A 25,221-nucleotide genomic window follows, 5' to 3' on the forward strand; every position below is an offset into this window, starting at 1 on the left:
ATGAGTTTATTAATAATTAATCAGTTACTTTATTCTTTTTGCCTTATTGTAGTCAGTCCTACAGGCACACTATAACACCAAACTATTATCCTAAATGCACAAATCATTTTGTGTTATACTTTAAATAATAATAATGATTTAATTTTTATAAATAATAATTAAAATGGTAATAACAGTAGTGAAAAGTTCATTTGATTCACTTTTTCATATGTCAACGGCAATTTATACTATATTGTGGCCACTGTAACTGCAATAAATAAATCTGTTGGTATTAACAATGTTGACTAAGAATTAAAAACAAGTATTGATGTTATGATGATATTTTCTTTGATTCTTTCTTGGATCTATATTACCATAAACCCTGGAAACAATCTCATTAATATACTATTTCTGAGGTTGACACTCTTTTTGGTACATAAAGGTGTTGTGACTGAGAAGTTTTGCAATGAAGTACATGTGCTCAACACTTTTTCAAATGTCTTCTCTATGCTTAATTCTCAAGCATAGCACATACACATATAGATACCCATTTCTGACCAATAACCTCTTCTACCAGACGTTCATATTTGGAGGTTAAACTTCAGTAATATATTTCTAATGTAATTATATACAAAATTTGAGCGTTAGAAATTCTATAAGTGGTGTACAGAAATTTGGTGCTGCTGATCTGCTACATAATCTCACTGGAACGTATACAACGATGAACACTGCCCCGAAATGAGGTTACAAGATGAAATTCAACAGAAGTAAAATAAGGATAGGGTGGTCGAATGAAATCCAGCGAAGCTGGGGAAATCACATGTGGAGACGAAGAACATAAATTTGAAGATGAATTTTGCTATCTGAGCAGAAAAGCAGCCATTGATGACAGCAGTAGAATGGTTTTTATAAGATGTAGATTGGCAATGGTAAGTAAAGAGTTCCTGAAAATGGGAAGAATGTTAACAGCGAAGATAAATTTAAACGTGAATAATTCTTTTCTGTAGGTATTTAGAGTACAGCCTTGTACAGAAGTAAAACATGGACAGTAAACATTTCAGGCAAGACAAGAAATGAACCTTTTGAAATGCCATTTACGTAAAAATGCTAGATGTTGACTGGTTAGATCGAAGGACTAATGAGAAGGTACTGAGGAAAAAACATAACCTACGTCACAAATGGCCTAATAGGAGGATTCGGTTGATAGTCAACATCCTGATGCACGTAGGTCAGTTGGTGATGGATGAAGGTGGGTACAATTGTAGATGGAGATCAACACTCAAATGCAATAAGTTGATCTTCAGCCAGTTGATCTTCGTCCATGCTGACTTCAGTGCGAACACGCTAGGGGGAAAAGACACACTCCACGCCATGGGAGGAGCATTGGCCATCACCTCTCGAAGTAATGTGACCAGAGGAACATGTAATTTGTATGAAAGCCCTATTATCATTAATCACAACGGGAAAAGCTGCCACTGTTGAAGTTAAGCAGTTTCTCTGCCCACTCAATGGTAGATTAAAAACTGTAAAATTGTTTGACATTAATATGAGCCTTGCACAGCACATCATACCACCTGCCTGGCTGTATGGGATGAACAGGCAATCGTCATCAATCATCAGTACCCCAAGACTGTCTGCCTTCCATTCATCAATGAACTTGTAAGTGATCAAGCATACGCTATAGCACATGTATCCATCATCACTACTATTGAAGAAAGTAAGGGAATTAACCAAAACATGTGTTCTCACTTCTGAGATACATTGTTTTGGAAGGCTCATGATGTGGTTCTCCTCATTCCAGAGTTGAACAACGTTGTTCCACCTTTTAATGTCATTCATGGATGCCATGATGTTATGTGCGATTTTTGCAGCGAAGAGTGTTGATAAGATACAGTCTGGACATTCTTACGCCAGGGCTGTAAGGGTATATACTTTGGGTGGATTGATAAGTGAACACTTGGGATTGAAAGAGGAAGAGTTCTTTGTAGTAGATGCAACAATCGATTGTTCTTACCAATCCACGATGTACAAGGTATTAGGACGTAGATGCAGATATTGTGGTGGTAGGTACTGTAATATGTACCCACTTCACCGAATTCAGTGTGCTAGTTGTTCTTTCTCTGTGGTTAACGTCCTCCCACAAATATATCACATTTTTTACTACCTGATGTTTTCTGCATGATTGTAGCTGTCACATGAAGTCGACTACGCCTGTCGATATAATTATCTTCTTTGTGCCCATTTGTCACACGTCAGTATCGGACTTACTCACCAGGGGAAATGGGTGCTTGTGCCACGTATATATCTACATCTAAATCTACATGTATACTCCGCAAACCACCCAACGGTGTGTGGCGGAGGGCACTTTACGTGCCACTGTCATTACCTCCCTTTCCCGTTCCAGTCGCGTATGGTTTGCGGGAAGAAGGACTGCCGGAAAGCCTCCGTGCGCGCTCAAAGCTCTCTAATTTTACATTAGTGATCTCCTAGGGAGGTATAAGTAGGGGGAAGCAATATATTCGATATCTCGTCCAGAAACACACCCTCTCGAAACCTGTACAGCAAGCTACACCGCGATGCAGAGCGCCTCTCTTGCAGAGTCTGCCACTTGAGTTTGCTAAACATCTCCGTAACGCTATCACACTTACCAGATAACCTTGTCACGAAACGCGCCGCTCTTCTTTGGATCTTCTCTATCTCCTCCGTCAACCCGATCTGGTACGGATCCCACACTGATGAGGAATACTTAAGTATAGGTCGAAGGAGTGTTTTGTAAGCCATCTCCTTTGTTTTGGACTACATTTTCTAAGGACTCTCCCAATGAATCTCAACCTGGTACACGCCTTACTAACAATTAATTTTATATGATCATTCCACTTCAAATCGTTACGCACACATACTCCCAGATATTTAACAGAAGTAACTGCTATAAGTGTTTGTTCCGCTATCATATAATCATACAATAAAGGATACTTGTTTCTTCGTATTCGCAATACATTACATTTGTTTTTGTTAAGGATCGGTTGCCACTCCCTGCACCAAGTGCCTATCCGCTGCAGATCTTCCTGCATTTCGCTGCAATTTTCTAATGCTGCAACTTCTCTGTATACTATAGCATCATCCGCGAAAAGCCTCATGGAATTTCCAAAACTATCTACTAGGTCATTCATATATATTGTGAAGAGCAATGGTCCCATAACACTCCCCTGTATACTTGAAGTTACTAACAAACCTAAAAACATACTACTAGTAATATCTATAATTGTTAGTGTGTAAATGTAGCATTCAGATGTGATGTTGTTCAGCACACCGTCGTCAATTGTGGATAGAAATATCTGCAGTTACTCCCCTAACACCTTGTATACACTGTGGAGCCTGCATTGCATGCTGTGAAAGTTAAATGCCGGAAAGCATATGCTGATGGAAAGTAAGGAAAGAGGGTCAAACGCTGCAACATGAATCCAGTACTTTTGCATGTTTACCCCAATGGAAATTTTTATCAGCATTGAATGTACTGGTGGCTGGAACCTCCAGCTCATCTCAGGCAAAGAAATTATACCTTACTTCCATGCTTCTGACCATTGAAACAAGACTTGTACTACACTCCTGGAAATTGAGATAAGAACACCGTGAATTCATTGTCCCAGGAAGGGGAAACTTCATTGACACATTCCTGGGGTCAGATACATCACATGATCACACTGACAGAACCACAGGCACATAGACACAGGCAACAGAGTATGCACAATGTCGGCACTAGTACAGTGTATATACACCTTTCGCAGCAATGCAGGCTGCTATTCTCCCATGGAGACGATCGTACAGATGCTGGATGTAGTCCTGTGGAACGGCTTGCCATGCCATTTCCACCTGGCGCCTCAGTTGGACCAGCGTTCGTGCTGGACGTGCAGACCGCGTGAGACGACGCTTCATCCAGTCCCAAACATGTTCAATGGGGGACAGATCCGGAGATCTTGCTGGCCAGGGTAGTTGAGTTACACCTTCTAGAGCACGTTGGGTGACACGGGATACATGCGGACGTGCATTGTCCTGTTGGAACAGCAAGTTCCCTTGCCGGTCTAGGAATGGTAGAACGATGGGTTCGATGACGGTTTGGATGTACCGTGCACTATTCAGTGTCCCCTCGACGATCACCAGAGGTGTACGGCCAGTGTAGGAGATCGCTTCCCACACCATGATGCCGGGTGTTGGCCCTGTGTGCCTCGGTCGTATGCAGTCCTGATTGTGGCGCTCACCTGCACGGCGCCAAACACGCATACGACCATCACTGGCACCAAGGCAGAAGCGACTCTCATCGCTGAAGACGACACGTCTCCATTCGTCCCTCCATTCACGCCTGTCGCGACACCACTGGAGGCGGGCTGCACGATGTTGGGGCGTGAGCGGAAGACGGCCTAACGGTGTGCGGGACCGTAGCCCAGCTTCATGGAGACGGTTGCGAATGGTCCTCGCCGATACCCCAGGAGCAACAGTGTCCCTAATTTGCTGGGAAGTGGCGGTGCGGTCCCCTACGGCACTGCGTAGGATCCTACGGTCTTGGCGTGCATCGGTGCGTCGCTGCGGTTCGGTCCCAGGTCGACGGGCACGTGCACCTTCCGCCGACCACTGGCGACAACATCGATGTACTGTGGAGACCTCACGCCCCACGTGTTGAGCAATTCGGCGGTACGTCCACCCGGCCTCCCGCATGCCCACTATACGCCCTCGCTCAAAGTCCGTCAACTGCACATACGGTTCACGTCCACGCTGTCGCGGCATGCTACCAGTGTTAAAGACTGCGATGGATTTCCGTATGCCACGGCAAACTGGCTGACACTGACGGCGGCGGTGCACAAATGCTGCGCAGCTAGCGCCATTCGACGGCCAACACCGCGGTTCCTGGTGTGTCCGCTGTGCCGTGCGTGTGATCATTGCTTGTACAGCCCTCTCGCAGTGTCCGGAGCAAGTATGGTGGGTCTGACACACCGGTGTCAATGTGTTCTTTTTTCCATTTCCAGGAGTGTATTAGGATGCTCAAAGAACAAAAAGTATTGTGAGGGATATCAAAAGTTCATCACTAAGAGCTACTTCACTATTCACGGAACTGGCAAATTCTGGTGGGAATATGGCCAGTAATAATCACAGAACCTCATGTGAGCCACGAGGAATTATAGTGGGCTGACTCTGGTCATGGTGTCAGTCATAGTGTGCCATCTCGATGGACTGTTTCAACGTCTTATTGCACCTAACGCAACTTACACAGAAGTGTTGACAAAAGGAAGTTATAAGGCACTGAACTGTTTCTTTCTGTCGCAATTTATGGACATAGAGCACAATTTACATAGAAATGTTGACAGCTGAATGCTGCAAGGTAAAAACCTGTGTTTTGCCTATATTTGTAATAATTTCAGAAATTTATTGTTTTTGTGAACCACTGTATCTTTGTAAGTATTGGGTCAAAAATAGTTTTCTCTGGTGAAATGTGCAGGAAGTTTAATAGTCGTCAACTTTGTAAATATGTGTGTTGCACAAAAAAAGGAAGGTTTGGAATGTAAGAGAAATAAAGAAAAACGGCCGAAAATTTGGTTCTCTTCTGCCATCTCCCCACGCAACCCCTCCCCTCTCCCGCCCCATCCATCATGTTGGCACGGGGTCCTCGAGGCCGTAAACTAAGATCTGCTCCACCGACTACTCACAAACAACATACCAAAATACCATTAATTTCAGAATACTTTCCAGGTAGAAAGTACTGACTGCTGGATTGATTGTAGATTCCCACCTTGCATACTTCTCGTTCCAAAACGTTAATACGTAATTATTGTCATTAACAATATTACAGCCATATCTGATACATTGAGGTTTCAAGTTTGCCTTATAATAATAATTAACAGATAATTATCTATGCCCCTTCATTTAGGTAACACAGATTTGAAAGTAGTGTTAAATGTCGATATATCTACGTCGACTTGTGTTTCCAAGGATTAACTAAAACTTTTTTGAGAATTATAAGCTCAGTTGAAGCTGTTACGCTACGCAGTGATTACGGTATGGGTTATTGAGATCGATCTACACTGAGGTGACAAAACTCATGGGATAGTGATATGCACACATACAGATGGCATTAGTAGTGTCTACACATTGTATAAAAGGTCAACAAATTGACAGAGTTATCATTAGTACTCAGGTGATTCATGTGAAAATGTTTCCGAAGTGATTTTGACAACATGACAGGAATTAACAGACTGAAAACTCTAAATGGTAGTTGTAGCTAGACGCTTGGGACATTCCATTTCGGAAACTGTTGGGAAATTTAATATTCCAAGAGCCAGAGTGTGAAGAGTGTGGTGAGAATACCAAATTTCAGGCATTGCCATTCACCATGGACAACACAGTGGAGGAAGGCTGCCTCATCCCATTAAATGCATGAAAGCTGCCTAGAAGCAGTTGTACTGTCAGCTGATACTAAAGCACATAGCCCTCTAGTAGTTTCGACGCATTGGTAGCAACTACGAGCAATTTGTGTGGAACATGGATGACCTGGTAGCTCTCCGTACAGTCTCTTGTGATCTGTAGACGACATTTCGTTCATATTTCGTAGAGGATTACTAATGTGGCCTTGGCTGATCCAGAGCCGGCCGGTGTGGCAGAGCGGTTCTTCGCGCTTGAGTCCGGAACCGCGCAACTGTTACGGTCGCAGGTTCGAATCCTGCCTCGGGCATGGATGTGTGTGATGTCCTTACGTTAGTAAGGTTTGAGTAGTTCTAAGTCTAGGGGACTGATGACCTCAGATTTTAAGTTCCACAGTGCTCAGAGATATTTGAACCATTTCATAGTTTATTACTTCTTGGGTTATGAGTGCATCGTCCAGTTCTCCCCCTAACTTCGACGAACGTGCAGAATCATACTAGGCGACAGTGGTGTACCCAACGACATAACTGGTAATAGGAATGGCATCAGTTAGGGTTTTCGGATGAAACTAAGCTCTGCTCGTTTAAAAATTATGCCCATATTTTTGTTTGCCACTGACAAGGGTAGAGGTATCACAGTGACAGTATTTGCACAAGACATACAGTGCTTTTTCAAGACCTTATGGTGTGTGGTGCTATTGGGTATAACCACAAACCACAGTAAATGCGTGACCATTGCACTGTGACCAGAGTGACCAACAAGAATGACATCCGGCGACTGGTAGCCATATCCTTTCTGCAGAACACCCTGTAAGTCATTTTTCAGCAAGGAAATGCACGACTACATGTTGCTGCATGAACATGTATCTTCTTGGTATCACAGAATGTTAGCCTTTTGCTTCGGCCTGCTAGATCAAAAGAGTTGTTGCCAATCGAAAATTTGTGGGATACATCAATGACAGTTGCAGTGCTGTGACCCAATGCCAACCACTACAGATGATCTTTCGAACCAGGTGCAGCGTGGATGGCTATACCACAGGACGCCATTTGTGCCTTATGTGCATCGATGACATCATGTATGGAACATGTTACCAGGGCCCATGGCGAATCCTGTGCCTACTCGGAAGCAGGACACACTCTGAACTGAGGTGCCAGAAATGCTAATCATTTCTGCAGAAAATACCAATTTTTCATGTCCTATGGATATGAACGTTCTGTATCCAATCGTTTATCGTGTTCTCTTTTACTGAACATGAGTGCACTTTTCCTTCAATTATTTTTAATAATATTATTGATAATTATTAAGCATTTATTCATAAATTCGTTATAGTTCGTCATACAATTTTTCCAGGAGTGCACCTACACTAAAATCCAGTGCTCGACTGGTCTCAAGTAATATTCCCTCAGCCAGTAGGAGCTCTGTAGTGAGAGGAGCATCATTAATATGACCAACATCTTGTCGCCAAATACAGAAATTGGTGGAATAGGCTGTAAAATTGGCAAACTGACAGGACAGGCCATAAAACTGGCAGTAAATTGGTAAATAGACAATAAAATTGGAAACTTGCAGCACAGGCTGTAAAATTGCCAGGCTGTAAAATCGGAAAATTGGTGGGATCAGCTGAAAAATGGGAAATTGGTGCCCTAGGCATATTGTGTTACGTACAAATGGTGTAATGTCTCACCACAAATCGCCTAACTGTCTGGGAAGGACATCTCGTTCGCTCTCTGTGGAGGGTCGTTGCTTGTGGGGGACACAACATGCCATGTGCCCATAGCACATGGCAGGGGCAGGCTCGCTTCTGAGCTATCACTCATATGCAAGATGGTCTCCTCTTGCTCATCAGTAGCTTCAACTCTCCCTCTACCCCACCCCATAGCCTACCCACCCACCTCCCATCAGCCAGATTTGAATGGCAGATCTCAGCAGGTCTCTTGGCAGTCACAGCGATTTTATTGATGTTGTGCGCTAGTGCAATCAACACAATTATTCAACAACTTTCTTCCATTTTAGTGTTACGCAAACCAAATAAAATATATACGAACAAACATATGTGGACATTATAATGAAAACTGTATAATCATTGAATCAGATGCTATGTGTAAACCAGTAAATGATCAATACGCACCACTTCACTAATATACTGCACACTGCCAGGTAGGATGGGCATGTGTACAAGTTAAAATGTGGTGGCAGCATTGAATATCAAAAGTAATTTATTGCGTAAGATTCATTAACATTAAGCTGTGTGGCTGAACTGCTATTACTACTTTATGCTGTAGTATATTTTGCAAATTTGTGGAAAACTTTGATTATTTGTCCAATAAGGTGTATGCCTCCAACATATTCAATACAAAGCATGAGGCAGTTTGTAAATTTGCTTGTAGTTACTACATTTTCTGCATTTCAGATTCTAAAAAATGCCTCAAACTGTTATTCCTCCTCACCTCTAGGCGACTCAAATGTGACTGTGTGCTTATCTACTTAAAACTGATAGCCAGCATTAGCATAATTAATGGTCCAAAATGGCTACCTTCAAGTTCCATACCTTAATTAATACAATTAGAAGACACTATTACATATTTTGTGTAAGCTCTCCACAAATACCCGCTGAAAGCACGAGACTGCGCAGCTGATACACTATTGTTAGAATGAAATATGTCGCCGGATTGCTTTGGGGTTTGTCACACTGCATGTGGCAATCCTTTTGAGACCATGACCTTGGTAAAAGTATGCTTTAGGAAACACTCAGCAGTTTCCTTGAAACATGGGCGGAAGACGTGCAGTGCAGTTCTAGAATCAAGAATGACACTCCTCTAGACGTGAACCATACTGTATCGACAACAGGCTTTTCGGAAAGAAATTAGTGACAAATATACACTTTTTTACACCTTTTGCAAGTACACTGATGGATGATCAGATCCCCCGATTGCTGTCCACTGGTATGGTTCAGTAGCTGTTTATGAAGATAAATAAGATTATTCTTTACAGACAAATTGTTGGCCCAGTATACCAAAAGTCAGCTTTGTTTCTACACCTTTGTGAAGTTTGTAAGGATTACATTTATATTCAGATATTTGTTTGGAATTCTTGTACAAGCCAAGTGAGGGTAAGAATAATTCTTTTATGATGTCTTCTTTAACTGAGAATGGTTACTGAATAATTTTTCTAAACTACTTCAGGAACTGACTTCCTTTCAGGCATTTACCTTGTTCACACTTCCCAATTAGCAGTAACTTGAACCGCTTACACTGACCTCACAGCTTAACACATAGCCACTGAGCTGTTATTACTATAGAACATTGCACATCGAAAAAAAAACCTTATTCCTGATGTCATATGACATCATCAGCTCCAGTGTAATTTTCCCCCTCAGCGTTTGTGTAATGAAAGGGTCCTTTCTCAACGTCTTTCGTGTAACTGTTACCTGGAATACTTAATTTACATTGTGTTAGTCTAGAAGTTTATGGTTCTGCTGTTTCACGAAAGAGAAATTGTGACTTCAGCTGCAATTGGGGACTGAAATAAATCCAATGATGAAAAGTAAAAATTTGTGCCGGACTGGGTCTCCACCTGGATTTCCCGCTTATCGTGATTGGTCACCTTGACCACATTGGTTATCTGGGCACACTGTCTGTCTAGACCAATTTCCCATATGTCACACACTAGATGTGCAGTGTCACTCAACCATTAACATCATTCCTCATAGCCTCACCTCAATCCAACAACATGTTGAACGAATAGCACATCTGCACAGAACTTATCATTATTTTCCCTCGAGGTGCATGTATCTATATTTGCGGTGTCTATTCTTTCGGACATATCCGAAAGAACGGACACTACGCATACAAAGTTCTACTGTTTGTCTTATGTAAGTCATAGGTATGAGGAGGATTGCGTAGGGAACCATCACTTATTGATTTTATTTTTCTACAACTTGTATAAGCCTCTTTCCATCATCCCCAATGTGTACAAGTTGTACAATGTATGAAGTACTTAGTAGCTGGATGGGTACTAGTAACTGGAGAATCCAGGTAGCTTGCTCTTTCTCTCTTTAGATTCTGGATAACTTTTCTTTGAATTTTGCTTTCAAATCTGGCTTATGGCCTGAGGTGGCAATGGTCAAGTTGAGTCCACTCTTTAAAAGTAGTTGAATAACAACCAGTGAGGGAGGCTGTAGAAATTTCCACTGAAAGCTCTAGTTCTATCCCGTAAAATTCAGGAAGAACAAGGCAACCGCCTTTCTGGCAGTTTGCCAGCTTCCGCCCAATTGAGTAAGTGGCTGGCGCTTCCTGACTATTGTCCTGATTGGCCAGCTACCGCCCCACTTTGTCAAGGAGCCCTGGTCATCCTGCGGATAATGTACACTCCTGGAAATGGAAAAAAGAACACATTGACACCGGTGTTTCAGACCCACCATACTTGCTCCAGACACTGCGAGAGGGCTGTACAAGCAATGATCACACGCACGGCACAGAGGACACACCAGGAACCGCGGTGTTGGCTGTCGAATGGCGCTAGCTGTGCAGCATTTGTGCACCGCCGCCGTCAGTGTCAGCCAGTTTGCCGTGGCATACGGAGCTCCATCGCAGTCTTTAACGCTGGTAGCATGCCGCGACAGCGTGGACGTGAACCGTATGTGCAGTTGACGGACTTTGAGCAAGGGCGTATAGTGGGCATGCGGGAGGCCGGGTGGACGTACCGCCGAATTGCTCAACATGTGGGGCGTGAGGTCTCCACAGTACATCGATGTTGTCGCCAGTGGTCGGCGGAAGGTGCACGTGCCCGTCGACCTGGGACCGGACCGCAGCGACGCACGGATGCACGCCAAGACCGTAGGTTCCTACGCAGTGCTGTAGGGGACCGCATCGCCACTTCCCAGCAAATTAGGGACACTGTTGCTCCTGGGGTATAGGCGAGGACCATTCGCAACCGTCTCCATGAAACTGGGCTACGGTCCCGCACACCGTTAGGCCGTCTTCCGCTCACGCCCCAACATCGTGCAGCCCGCCTCCAGTGGTGTCGCGACAGGCGTGAATGGAGGGACGAATGGAGACGTGTCGTCTTCAGCGATGAGAGTCGCTTCTGCCTTGGTGCCAATGATGGTCGTATGCGTGTTTGGCGCCGTGCAGGTGAGCGCCACAATCAGGACTGCATACGACCGAGGCACACAGGGCCAACACCCGGCATCATGGTGTGGGGAGCGATCTCCTACACTGGCCGTACACCTCTGGTGATCGTCGAGGGGACACTTAATAGTGCACGGTACATCCAAACCGTCATCGAACCCATCGTACTACCATTCCTAGACCGGCGAGGGAACTTGCTGTTCCAACAGGACAATGCACGTCCGGATGTATCCCGTGCCACCCAACGTGCTCTAGAAGGTGTAAGTCAACTACCCTGGCCAGCAAGATCTCCAGATCTGTCCCCCATTGAGCATGTTTGGGACTGGATGAAGCGTCGTCTCACGCGGTCTGCACGTCCAGCACGAACGCTGGTCCAACTGAGGCGCCAGGTGGAAATGGCATGGCAAGCCGTTCCACAGGACTACATCCAGCATCTCTAGGATCGTCTCCATGGGAGAATAGCAGCCTGCATTGCTGCGAAAGGTGGATATACACTGTACTAGTGCCGACATTGTGCATGCTGTGTTGCCTGTGTCTATGTGCCTGTGGTTCTGTCAGTGTGATCATGTGATGTATCTGACCCCAGGAATGTGTCAATAAAGTTTCCCCTTCCTGGGACAATGAATTCACGGTGTTCTTATTTCAATTTCCAGTAGTATAGATGTTTAAAAACTTGGTAGACAGCACTCTGGCTGGGTAAAAGTGGACAGTAGGACATGCTCTTACCAGCTCGTCAAATATAATTTCTTTTATGGCTCGTATAGTTACATTATTTAAATTCAGGCATCCAGCCAATAAATGGTCTTTGGTGATGAATGAAATTATGAGTTTCCAAAGATCTGTCTTTTTTTATTTACGATGTATGAGTGTGATATCATGGATCAAATTCTCATCCTAAAAGTTAATCACTGCATTCCCAGCTGTGTATATCGGTTACCGTGTTCGATAGGCAAATTTCTGTGTTTTTGCTAATTTTTGTATTGCAGGTCATTATGTATAATTGCAAGCCAGAGGAGTTATTGGTAGTTCGAGATTTCACAGAATAATCAACATTTTAGCCAGCGTTGTGAAATTGGTTTGTGGCCCTCCCTTGATCCACCTGTAATGATGTTGCTTACATGTGTGCGAATCCTATCTACCTTCTTCCTCTAGCATCTTGTTAATACGTGTAAATCTTTGGATGTTACGGAATGTTAGAGGTTATTATATTCCAATGTCACTATGTGATTTATCCCTTGTTGATGATGATATTTACTAGAAAAAGGACCCCACTTTCAACAGTCATACCAGTAAGTTTGTTCTGTTCTTGGTGCAGGATGAACAAGTTAAGAAAGAAGGTCTTACAGGGTGATAAATGTTTATTCCATGGAACACAATTCCAATTTCACACAATATGCACTACTCCATCGTACTATATCCTCTGTCACATAACTGGTAATATCACTTTTTGCTTGCTAAACGCTTACTGAAAGTTTGATGTAATCCCTTACCTGGACCGCTGTGTTGAATTTATGACAGAAATGCGCCATTTGTATAATTTAATTGGCTGTATTCTTGTAACGGAAAAGGTCACTTGGCTGCAAATGGCCACAGAGGACAGACAGCTCTCGGGATTTGTCACAGACAGAAGGCTGCGAGCAATTAATAAAGGCTGATGTGTGCGCGTTTTAATGGGTTATGAACAGTAGCAGAAAAGCAGATGACTTTCTGGACCAGAGAAGCACACTAGACGTTCCTTGGAGTGTGGCAGTTGGAGGCGAGCGCAGGGCTATGTAATGGTGGCAGCAGTGGGAAGACACCATCATCCCCCTCCACTCTTTTAAGCCAACCCCTTTCCTGAAGCAGGTCATTCAGAGAGCCTTTCAGCCAACGCACACCTGTCTTGTTTTCCCAGTCACAGCACAGTATTGTACTGAGTATTAAAATGGAACAGCCAGTTTGTACAAACTGCAGTGTTTGCATCTTCTTTTTTGTACCTCTCACTTGACGCAAATACCTGACAGTGCTTTGATCGTAACAGTTAAAAATTTAAATAGCACTTTAAAAAAAACGAGAAATGATCTTTATTGTTATTATTCAAAATATGTAAAGATTGATTCTATAGCGGTATGAAATGCACAAGGCTCCGTTCTTAGGCCAATCCACTTTCTTGGAAATTCGCCGGTCAGGTAGCTTTTAAGCCAACAACACATATGTTGAGTTTCAAGTTAGAGCGTAGGGTTTTACTGACCATGAAAACGAAACAGTCAATTAGTATTTACCCAAGGGCAGTTATCTTTCCAAAATCCGCAACAACGTGACTTAGTTTTGCTAACAGAGCACACACACACAAACACACACGCACACACACACACACACACACACACACAAACACACACACACACACACACACACACACACAAACACACACACACATGCACACACACAGTTAGATCTCCCAACCACAGTCCTGTAGTTTATTGGCCATTAAATCGAAACAGCTAATCAGAGCCAAGAATCGTACTGCCATTAAAATGAATGAGCCAATAAGTAAGTACTGCAAAGGCGGCTATCTTGTCCTCTCTGCCGCTCTTGGTGATGACCAAACCTCAGTATTCGTAACTAATTTGGTTCAAGGCATAATGGACCTTCAAATTGTCGCAATATTATTTCTATGAATAAATAGTACAAATTATTGTTCTATTAGAGCACAATACACATTTGGCTAAAATAATATGCTAAGCAGATAAGGCATTAATAGTTAACAGTTCATCCCAGGTCTTAAGCTACATCACTGCTGGAACAAAAAATGAACGTTCGTCACTTGACCAAGCACCATTTTGTGGGGGAAGAAGATAATGTTTCATGTTTTCCACTAAAAAATATAATTGACTAGATGCTATAGCTTTTTTCATTAGTTTTGATCTTAGGTTATTTGCCGTCGAGGAAGGCTGTGACATTTACAGTTTGGAAATTGGAGGAAATGCTCTCTAAAAATAAGCTTACAAGGTGTGTCTCTTTTCTTCTTGAAAACCAACTACTAAGTAATACCATGGTCTACAGCATTTTTATCCACTACTTCAAATTTTCCAGCACTTCAGCATGACAATGCATACTAAATATGTTTGTTTTGAAGAGATCTTTTATGTAGTGTCTCAGTGAAACAGCATATTTTTGTAACGCACAATTATAGCTACGAACAGCACCAAATATGATACGTTACATCAGAAAAACTCAGATAAAAGTGGCGGCTGCTTGTTCTTCTTCTGCCAAAGTCAGTGATGAACAAGGCTCAACACAAAAGAAAGTTCGATCCCTAATCGTGGAAAAAATTCCATCCTTGAACATCCGGCAAAATAAAAATTTACTCTATTACTTATCAAAATACATTCAAATTTCCACTGTTACAGTATGGAACATAGATGGGACGCATATCGGAACCACTGTGGAAATTAGAGATCGGAGTAAACTTGGCGACGAATATAGTTTAATATCTGTGCCCCACGCTTGTGCAAGGCTTAACGAATCCTGAAACTAAGTGTCAAAATGTCTACATTTTTGTATTATTGTTCTAATGCAATACAAAACACCTGTGGCTCGCTTGTTATCACTAGTGTTGTACCTTACAGGTTAACGTGCATTCGACAACGATTAGAGTTCAGCGTTTGAGCCGCACATAGTGCAAAGCAATAATAGGTGTGCTACTTACATGCTGCGTCTTGACTGTAGACCTATATCACATGCAATAAGTTGAAATTGCCTGTACTATTGTTCTTTAACAGTCTAGGGCACACGTGACACATTTATTGGCACTGCTGATGTAACTTGCGGGTTAACGTACACTTGACAATGGCTGTGACACAGTGGCACTTTGGTGATACCACATACTGGGCAGTAGTTTTAACAGCACAGTGGTGTAAGTAAGTTGACGCTAAGTGTACCTCAACGTCTAAATTAGATCAGTAGTGCCAAGAAGGGAGCCACATGGTTTTGGTACTGTTATAGGACCAATTTACACCTGTAAATAATATTGTGACTCTTATTTTACGGTCATAGTGAACTTTAGACGTCACCAATGGGTGAGACTTGTATTATAATTTCATGAATATTTCATCTTTATCAGTCTCCTTATAACTTTGGACCAGATGCAGTTTCTCTTTAGCAGAGCTGACCTAAGATAAACTAACATCGTGTACCACATTACATACAACGATATTTGTAAGTGGCACAACATTGCTATTGTAACTGTTCTCTCGGTGGGTTGAAACTCATGGATAAATAATAGGTGTGCTATTTACATGCTGCGTCTTGACTGTAGACCTGTATCACATGCAATAAGTTGAAAGCAACTTTTAACAGTAACAGAGGACAGAAATATCGCATTAAAGAAATAAATTACGCTGGTGCTCTATCGCGTCATTCTGGTATGCACCAGTAATATATATCCAGGCTGTAGATAGAAAGAAAGTAAATATTACTACAAAATACTTGGTAACCGGTTTATTGGGTTGGATTGTGTTGGGTGGTTTGGGGGAGGAGACCAGACAGCGAGGTCATAGGTCTCATCGGAATAGAGAAGAACGGGGAAGGACGTCGGCCGTGATCTTTCAAAGGAACCATCCCGGCATTTGCGTGCAGCGATTGCGGGAAATCACGGAAAACCTAAATCAGGATGGCCGGACGCGGGCTTGAACCGTCGGCCTCCCGAATGCAAGTCCAGTGTGCCCGTTTATTGGGATTTGTTTCTCTACACATATACACCACGAAGATGACGTGCTACGTACGAGAAATTTAACCGACAGGAAGAAGATGCTGTGACATGCAAATGACTAGCTTTTCAGAGCATTCACACAACGTTGGAGCCGGTTACCCGCACTTCACCGACATCCTGCTCTGGCCGGACACGAAACGTTTTCCAGCTACCAAGAGCAACACCGTGATGTGGCTATTAGGACAGTGTGTGACATATACCATCATCCACAATAGCGAAGGTAATCTCATTAGTTTCGAGGCTTATATGAGAACGGCACGGTGGAAGGTGAAACGTTACCCAAATTTCAGGACGATGTATGCTAACATATTAGATATAATTTTTGAAAACAAGGCGTAGGGTTGTTCTCGACGCCGGTAAGGACACAAATCACATATACGACGATGTAGCTGACGAAATTCACAACGAATAAGGGGTTACAACTGTTCCCAGGACTGCTCCCGTCTTCTAAACGGAGTTTATTAACTTCATTTGACATTTTCCTTAATTTATGTTGCCTGTTTGTGACTGCATGTAACGCATGTAACGCTTCTATATTTCCAGGCGGCAACATCTCCATACTAATTGTGTGTATTTTCTCGTATTTCACGGAACTGTAAGGTCACCTACTTCTCGAAGTTCATTTACGACAACATTTTTTGTTTAGTAGTGTCGGTGTGCCGTATGGATATTATTCCCTTTTACTCCAGGTATGTGTTGTGTTAGTTAAAATGGCTCTGAGCACTATGGGACTTAACATCTGAGGCCATCAGCCCCCTAGAACTTAGAAATACTTAAGCCTAACTAACCTAAGGACATTACACACATCCATGGCCGAGGCAGGATTCCAACCTGCGACCGTAGCGGTCGCACGGTTCCAGACTGTAGCGCCTAGAACCGCTCGGGCTCACCGGACGGCGTTGCGTTAGTCGTCTATTATAATTTGTGGTGAAGCTTTTCAATCAACTAGTAACTTCAGAAAAAAAATTTTTTCTTTGGCAGAAATAACTAGAGAAAACAAGGTACAGTCACAGGTTCGAATCCTGCCTCGGACATGGATGTGTGTGATGTCCTTACGTTCGTTGGGTTAAATAGGGGACTGATGAAATCAGAAGTCCCATAGTGCTCAGAGCCATTTGAACAATTTTTGAAAACAAGGTAAATTGAAATAGCGTCTAACATGTAATAATACCTTCAGCGTCACAAAATCGGTATTCTCATTCATTTCTTGCCAGGCTGAATTTCATGCATAAATAGTACGTGTCCTATTTACGGGGTGTTTCGAAAAGAATGAGCTGACTTTGGGTGGTAATAATTACGAAACCTGGGACGTACAGGCAAGGAAATGTGTGTAGAGTATCAGAAATCGCATTTAGTTGTCAGTCGATGCGTCTTCTCAGTTAACGGTCAGTGAGAAGTAACTGGCGTCCACTCAACGGAAGGCGTTTTGTGTGCTGCACTTCGCAAACAGTGTGTCACCGATTTTCGTCCAGCGTGCTTTTCGTCGGCGTTTTCGCATTGATCAGGCTGCACACGAAAACTTCCGTCATTCGTATGACCAATTTGAAGAGACAGGGAGGAAGGAGTTCGGCAAACGTTTGAGTGGAGTCCTCGAAAGTCTACTCGCCACCCAATCAGAGAACTGACAATGTCTCTTACAACTGTCTGGCGAGTGTTAAAGCGTCGTTTGGTCTATAAAGTGCACAGAATACAATTAGTGGAAGCTCTTCAGGTTCGTGATAAAAGAAAATAGGTTGACTTCAACAATGCTCTATAGAGGACATGCAAGATGATACGTTTTTGGAAGCAACATTTCATGATAGCGGTAAAGTAAACTGACTTACCTTTGTCATATGGGGACTCAGGAACCGTCACGACAGTACTGTAGTGTAGTGGAATAGTAAAGAGTTGGAATCGTGAAATATTGTCAAAGCTCCGTTGCCTATGCCTAGAGCCAGAGGCAGTAGGTTAGCCAAGAGGTAAGAGGATTGCGCATGTATGGAATGTGTCGCCACGCAGGGCAATGGCCCGGTTACACACAACAGGCGACAGAGAACTGCTTAGCACGCGGGTTTGTGTTAGACGGAGACTTTCGTAGAGTGCAAGACAGAGGTATAGCGTCAGCTATACTGCATTTCAGAACTTCGCGTAAGTCTGTCGTAACAACACGTAACTCTGTCGCAAGAGCACCAAAGATGAATCGGCAGTATAAGTGGAACGAATGCGTTCATTACAAACGAGCATAGCGTCAGGACGTCGCTCGTGCTTCCTTTAAATGCGCCAGCTTTGATAGCAACAAGGCACTCGCAGTTAGACTTGCAGTTAGATGTGTAGCGCTCAGCTTAATCTTTATTAAGGGGATGTTGCAGTAAGGGCGGCCCATCCAGCAGCAGACGTGAGGGGACGGTACCAGCTCTGGTAGTCTCTGCTGCCGCTGTCAATCGTCAACCCAGGATTAGCAGACATCGCGGCAGACTCGCTCGCCGCCAGTGCTGACCACATCAGCGAGCTGTCGTCGAGATCGTGCGGGGCCTAGGCCCTGTGCGCCCGCCGTCACAACCGGGTGAGCCGACGATGCTGGGGGACTGCAGCCCCTTCCGCCTGTCCACCACGGCGAAGCCACCAGGAGGAGCAGGGAAGAAGGCGGGGTGGGATAGAGTTCACTCCGCACTATGAGAACGCCTCTCGTACCGACAGCGTCGGGACTCCAACCCAGAGCCTCCACGCACAGCAGCTTGCTGTCCGCAGCCTAGCCGGGCGTCGCCAGCCATGTGCGTCCGAAGTAAGGACACTCCTCCGCTACGTCACAGCACGCGGCGCTGCGCTAGCAAGACTGGTGCGGCCCGGATCTGGTGTCTTCGCTACGAGTCAGCGAGGACTCGGGGAAGGTCGTTGATATCACCAAACCACATTGTACACGGCAGGAATAAAGGTGCTATGAATTAATAATGTTTCTTTGGCGTTTGTGACACTTCCACAGCCATTTCCTAGCATCCTCACAACTGGAGATGTCACCGCTCGGCCATCGAGTCCACCGTAGGCGACTGGGACTACAGGGCGCCTACAGTACTGAGAACAAAAGAGACTCACTTAAAGTGAACGTATTAGGTGGCACTTGTCTGGAAAAAGTGTATAGTATCTTCTTTTCTGAGGCAAACATGGGGTCTGAAATGAGTTATCTTCACATGTTGCAGAACAGGTTTTTCCACCACTTCTGGAGGGCTCCGATGACATCATTTTCCAACAGGGTGGAGTTCTATCATACTGATTTGACAAATTACGTGAATTTCTCAGTGACACTCCTATACAACGGTTGATAGGACGCACAGGACCCCGAGACAGTGCCCTGCGTTCTTGGCGTCCATTTATCTACGCCTTTAACTCGTGACATGGAAGAATGGAACAACAAAATAACAGCCCCCATAACTTATCTGTTAGCAGGTACATTACGTAAAGTTTCTATTTGACACAAAGAGCATTTGTAATAGCGTAGGTAAATCTTTAATATTTTGTGAGTATTCTGCAATTCATCCCACGTCTGCAGTGTGTTTTTATCAGTAAATATGGAGTAATGAATTCAAGTTAATCTTTTTAAAACACCGTATATTATGTCTTGGCTCTAGGCGTCAGACCTCAGATCACCTGTCTCATGTGATATACAGTGTAAGTAAGTTTCATTAGCAAGAGATGACAGAAGACCAAATTGAAGTAGTAACTTATACTGGAGCTCTACTACATCCTCTTCGTATGGACAGGTAACTAATTGATTGCAGGATGATGCATTCTAGTATTTACCTCGTATGACTCAAGGGAAACAAGTTACAGCTCCATTTATTATCCATTCTGTAGGTAGAAAGAAAATAATTACACACATTTCTACAAAATGTTTAGGAACCCATTTATTAGGTTTTGTTTTTTAGATGCACATACCTCACAATCCTCTGGACTGTACAAACACCACAAGGAATTGAGAAATAACCTATACTTACCATGCAGCTGTTAAGTAATCTGACACTGATTTTATGTTTACAAGGTGATGTTTCCAGCAGTGAGAGCTTCTGTACATTGCACTGCTAGAAGGAGAAATATTCTATCAAAGACCACACGTAGTACTTTACTTATCAAATTGACAAAGTATTACGAGATAAGTGACTGTAGCACTAACAGTAGTTGTGAAGGTCTGGAGGTTGATGTCACAAAACCCCATGGCGGAAACTCGTAGTCTGTCCACAGGAAGTTGCAGAACATCGAGTGCTGGCCCCGGACGCAGCAGGGGCTGCAGCCTCGACAGCAACAGACCAGCTCTTTCGGTGCGCTCAGCCGCAGAGGAACACACCCAGCAGACCAACAGCTGGCGACACAGAACGGTAGTCAGGGCATGCACGTTCGCGACTATTTCCGCATTGTTGTCTGCATGTAGTGTCAAGTCTATGAGACAATAGGCCGTGCCAGTCATAACGACGAAATCCCCCAAGACGGACAGTAGCAGGGCGGGTCCGAAGTAGAGGCTGCAGAGGCGGGCGAAGCGGTGGAGGGCCATCCTGGCGCGCTGCAGCCGCCGCACCTCCGCCCCCGCCACCTGCGCCGCCCCCGGCTGTCCTGCACGCGTCGCCAGATCCTCCAGCTCAGCCTCGCTGCCCGCCGGTGGCCGGGTACTCCGCAGCAGCTGACCACAGACGACGCCCAGCCTCTGTCGAAGTACCAGCACAACGGCGAAGAACTGAACTCGCCAGAGCGTGACAAAGCCTTGTAGGCATAGAAAGATGGCCGCCAACGGATTACGTATGAACAAATAGGCTCCTAGTCCGCTAACTGGTATGACAACCCAGGCAAGCACTGTAATGAAAAGCAAAATTGCTCTCTGTCGCGTTTTGCGATGTATTTCCGTCCTGTAAGTGGGATCTCGCATGGCGAGCAATGCATCTACCTGTTGCAACAATTCCGTGATGCTACTAAGAAAGTGGTATCCAGTACACAGAGATCTGCATAAAATTGTAGCTGGCTCCAAAACAGTCAGTAAAAGAAAGGACACAATTACAAAACGTAGTGTCATAGGGAAATGCGGATTTATTAGGAATAACTGCACTACTAAAGAACCGCAGTAAAGACCAGAGGCAGTGATACAAATAAGCCAAATCAAACATATGACGTAACTGATGAGTCTCTTTAATGTCACTCTGAAAGCACAAGAAGCAAAATTTCTGCTGTCGCTCTTGACGGGAACCAAACCAAAGATTTGAAATATAAGATACAAGGGTCTCACTGCTATTTCGAAGCTACGACCACTCATTTGAGAAACAAAACTGTATGTTCTACTCATTATTCAACTAGCTACAGTTGTATAACCGAACAGCTCTCACGACTGAGCTACCACCTAGTTTTCAGACAGCGCACGTTTTGACAGTTCCAATTTTGTTGATGGGATAACGATCGAAAAGCAATTCCACGAAAACGAGTAATGAGTCATTAACAATAATGAGTCGTGAACTTGAGAGGCTAAGACCAGAAACATTTCGATCCCTGTGTAATCCTGTGGGAGGTTGTTTTTTTGTTTAGAACTATGTTACAGTCAGTAATAACTCACTACCTATATTAAGGTAATACACATGTATCATTGAACATCTAGCAAATACATTAAATAGAATTTCATAGATTTCTAACCAGATAAATTAACATAGGACTTAAGATACGGTTTGCAATGACAAATAAATTGTTTCCTGAGAAAGACTGCTGCTGTGTCTGATAGGTAGTTTGGCTGTAGATACTTACTGCTACCCGTGCAAGGTCAGGAAGTATCACCAACGCTGTATGCTGGAAGAAAAAAAAGTCTTTTCAGTTATCTGCAACCACGATGCACTTATACGCAAAAATTTTCTGACATCACTCTTATTTTTTAGAATTGAAATTTATACATTTTTCTTGATATGAGCTGGTGTTTCGTCTGGAGGTATTAAATCTGCCTTACATATCCTGCACTTCAAGTGAAATTGTTTTGTTATCCCTGGTTCTTCAAGGGTTCTCAATAACTTAAGTCATCTTCACTTACTTACTTACTCACTGGTCATACCGGACTCGAGAGTCCATTACCACAGCAACGTATTTTCGCCATCTGTCCCTTTCTTGGGCTATTTCCTTCCATTCACCTTCAATACCTAGGCTCCTCAAATCAGCCTTCACATTGTCCTCCCATCTACGCCTCGGTCTCCCCACAGGACGTTTTCCTTCTAGGTGCCCTACCAGTACTCTGAGCGCTGCCCTGCCCTCATCCATTCGAGCTACGTGACCCGCCCATCGCAGCCTATGTGATTTAACAATACTGATTGTATTGTTATTGATACAGGGCTTGAATAGAGTTCGTGAACCTCTTCGTGATGCAGTGTTCGCCACTCTCCGCTAACGTCATCCCTGTTTGCTCCGAAAATTTTCCTCAAAATTTTATTTTCAAATACACGAAACGGCTTTTCATTTTGCCCAGTGAGATACCAAGTCTCACACCCATACAGCATAACTGGTAGGATAATAGTTTTGTATATTCTAATCTTTAAATTCCTAGACAATTTCCGTGATGAAAGCAGTCTATTCAGTGAGAAGTAGCACGCATTTCCCGCCCGTAATCTCTTCTTCAGTTCGGGTTCAATCTCATTTCTCGAAGTGATGTCCACGCCTAGATACTTAAACGTGTTCACTTTTTCAAACTGCATGTCTCCAACTCTTAACATTTCCTGACCTACTGCAGCTGGCATTCTAGTAGTATCCAGGTATTTAGTTTTGTCTTCACTTATCCTTAGACCTACATCTTCACTAGCCTTGATGAACGCATTCGCATTTGCTGTTACAGATTATTTCCTATCGCTAATGATGTTTAGATCATCTGCGTACCCTAATAACTTAATATTTCCATTTAACTCCACACCCTCTGAATTATCTGCTGCCATTCGTACAATATATTCTAGGACTAAATTAAAAAGTAGCGGAGACAGCGCATCTCCCTGCGTAAGTCCGTTCTTTATTACAAATTCTTCTGACTCCAATTTCCCCACGCGTATTCTACCTTTTGTGTTTTTCAAACTCGCTTCTATAGGTCTAACATTTTTTTCTTTTTTTTTTGTCATCTGTCTACTGACTGGTTTGATGCGGCCCGCCACGAATTCCTTTCCTGTGCTAACCTCTTCATCTCAGAGTAGCAACCTACGTCCTCAATTATTTGCTTGACGTATTCCAATCACTGTCTTCCTCTACAGTTTTTGCCCTCTACAGCTCCCTCTAGTACCATGGAAGTCATTCCCTCATGTCTTAGCAGATGTCCTATCATCCTGTCCCTTCTCCTTATCAGTGTTTTCCACATATTCCTTTCCTCTCCGATTCTGCGTAGAACCACCTCATTCCTTACCTTATCAGTCCACCTAATTTTCAACATTCGTCTATAGCACCACATCTCAAATGCTTCGATTCTCTTCTGTTCCGGTTTTCCCACAGTCCATGTTTCACTACCATAGAATGCTGTACTCCAGACGTACATCCTCAGAAATTTCTTCCTCAAATTTAGGCCGGTATTTGATATTAGTAGACTTCTCTTGGCCAGAAATGCCTTTTTTGCCATAGCTAGTCTGCTTTTGATGTCCTCCTTGCTCCGTCCGTCATTGGTTATTTTACTGCCTAGGTAGCAGAATTCCTTAACTTCACTGACTTCGTGACCATCAATCCTGATGTTAAGTTTCTCGCTGTTCTCATTTCTACTACTTCTCATTACCTTCGTCTTTCTCCTATTTACTCTCAAACCATAGTGTGTACTCATTAGACTGTTCATTCCGTTCAGCAGATCATTTAATTCTTCTTCACTTTCACTCAGGATAGCAATGTCATCAGCGAATCGTATCATTGATATCCTTTCACCTTGCATTTTAATTCCACTCCTGAACCTTTCTTTTATTTCTATCGTTGCTTCCTCGATGTACAGATTGAAGAGTAGGGGCGAAAGTCTACAGCCTTGTCTTACTCCCTTCTTAATACGAGCACTTCGTTCTTGATCGTCCACTCTTATTATTCCCTCTTGGTTGTTGTACATATTGTATATGACCCGTCTCTCCCTATAGCTTACCCCAACTTTTTTCAGAATCTCGAACCGCTTGCACCATTTTATATTGTCGAACGCTTTTTCCAGGTCGACAAATCCTATGAACGTGTCTTGATTTTTCTTTAGCCTTGCTCTCATTATTAGCCGTAACGTCAGAATTGCCTCTCTCGTGCCTTTACTTTTCCTAAAGCCAAACTGATCGTCACCTAGCGCATTCTCAATTTTCTTTTCCATTCTTCTGTGTATTCTGTGAAAGCAGCTTCGATGCATGAGCTGTTAAGCTGATTGTGCGATAATTCTCGCACTTGTCAGCTCTTGCCGTCTTCGGAATTGTGTGGATGATGCTTTCCCGAAAGTCAGATGGTATGTCGCCAGACTCATATATTCTACACACCAACGTGAATAGTCGTTTTGTTGCCACTTCCCCTAATGATTTTAGAAATTCTGATGGAATGTTATCTATCCCTTCTGCCTTATTTGACCGTAAGTCCTCCAAAGATCTTTTAAATTCCGATTCTAATACTGGATCCCCTATCTCTTCTAAATCGACTCCTGTTTCTTCTTCAATCACATAAGACAAATCTTCACCCTCATAGAGGCTTTCATTGTATTCTTTCCACCTATTTGCTCTCTCCTCTGCATTTAACAGTGGAATTCCCGTTGCACTCTTAATGTTGCTACCGTTGCTTTTAATGTCACCAAAGGTTGTTTTGACTTTCCTGTATGCTGAGTCTGTCCTTCCGACAATCATATCTTTTTCGATGTCTTCACATTTTTCCTGCAGCCATTTCGTCTTAGCTACCCTGCACTTCCTATTTATTTCATTCCTCATCGACTTGTATTTCTGTGTTCCTGAATTTCCCGGAACATGTTCGTACTTCCTCCTTTCATCAATCAATTGA

The sequence above is a fragment of the Schistocerca gregaria genome, chromosome 1, assembly GCF_023897955.1.
Source record: "Schistocerca gregaria isolate iqSchGreg1 chromosome 1, iqSchGreg1.2, whole genome shotgun sequence".
Taxonomy (NCBI): Eukaryota; Metazoa; Arthropoda; class Insecta; order Orthoptera; family Acrididae; genus Schistocerca; species Schistocerca gregaria.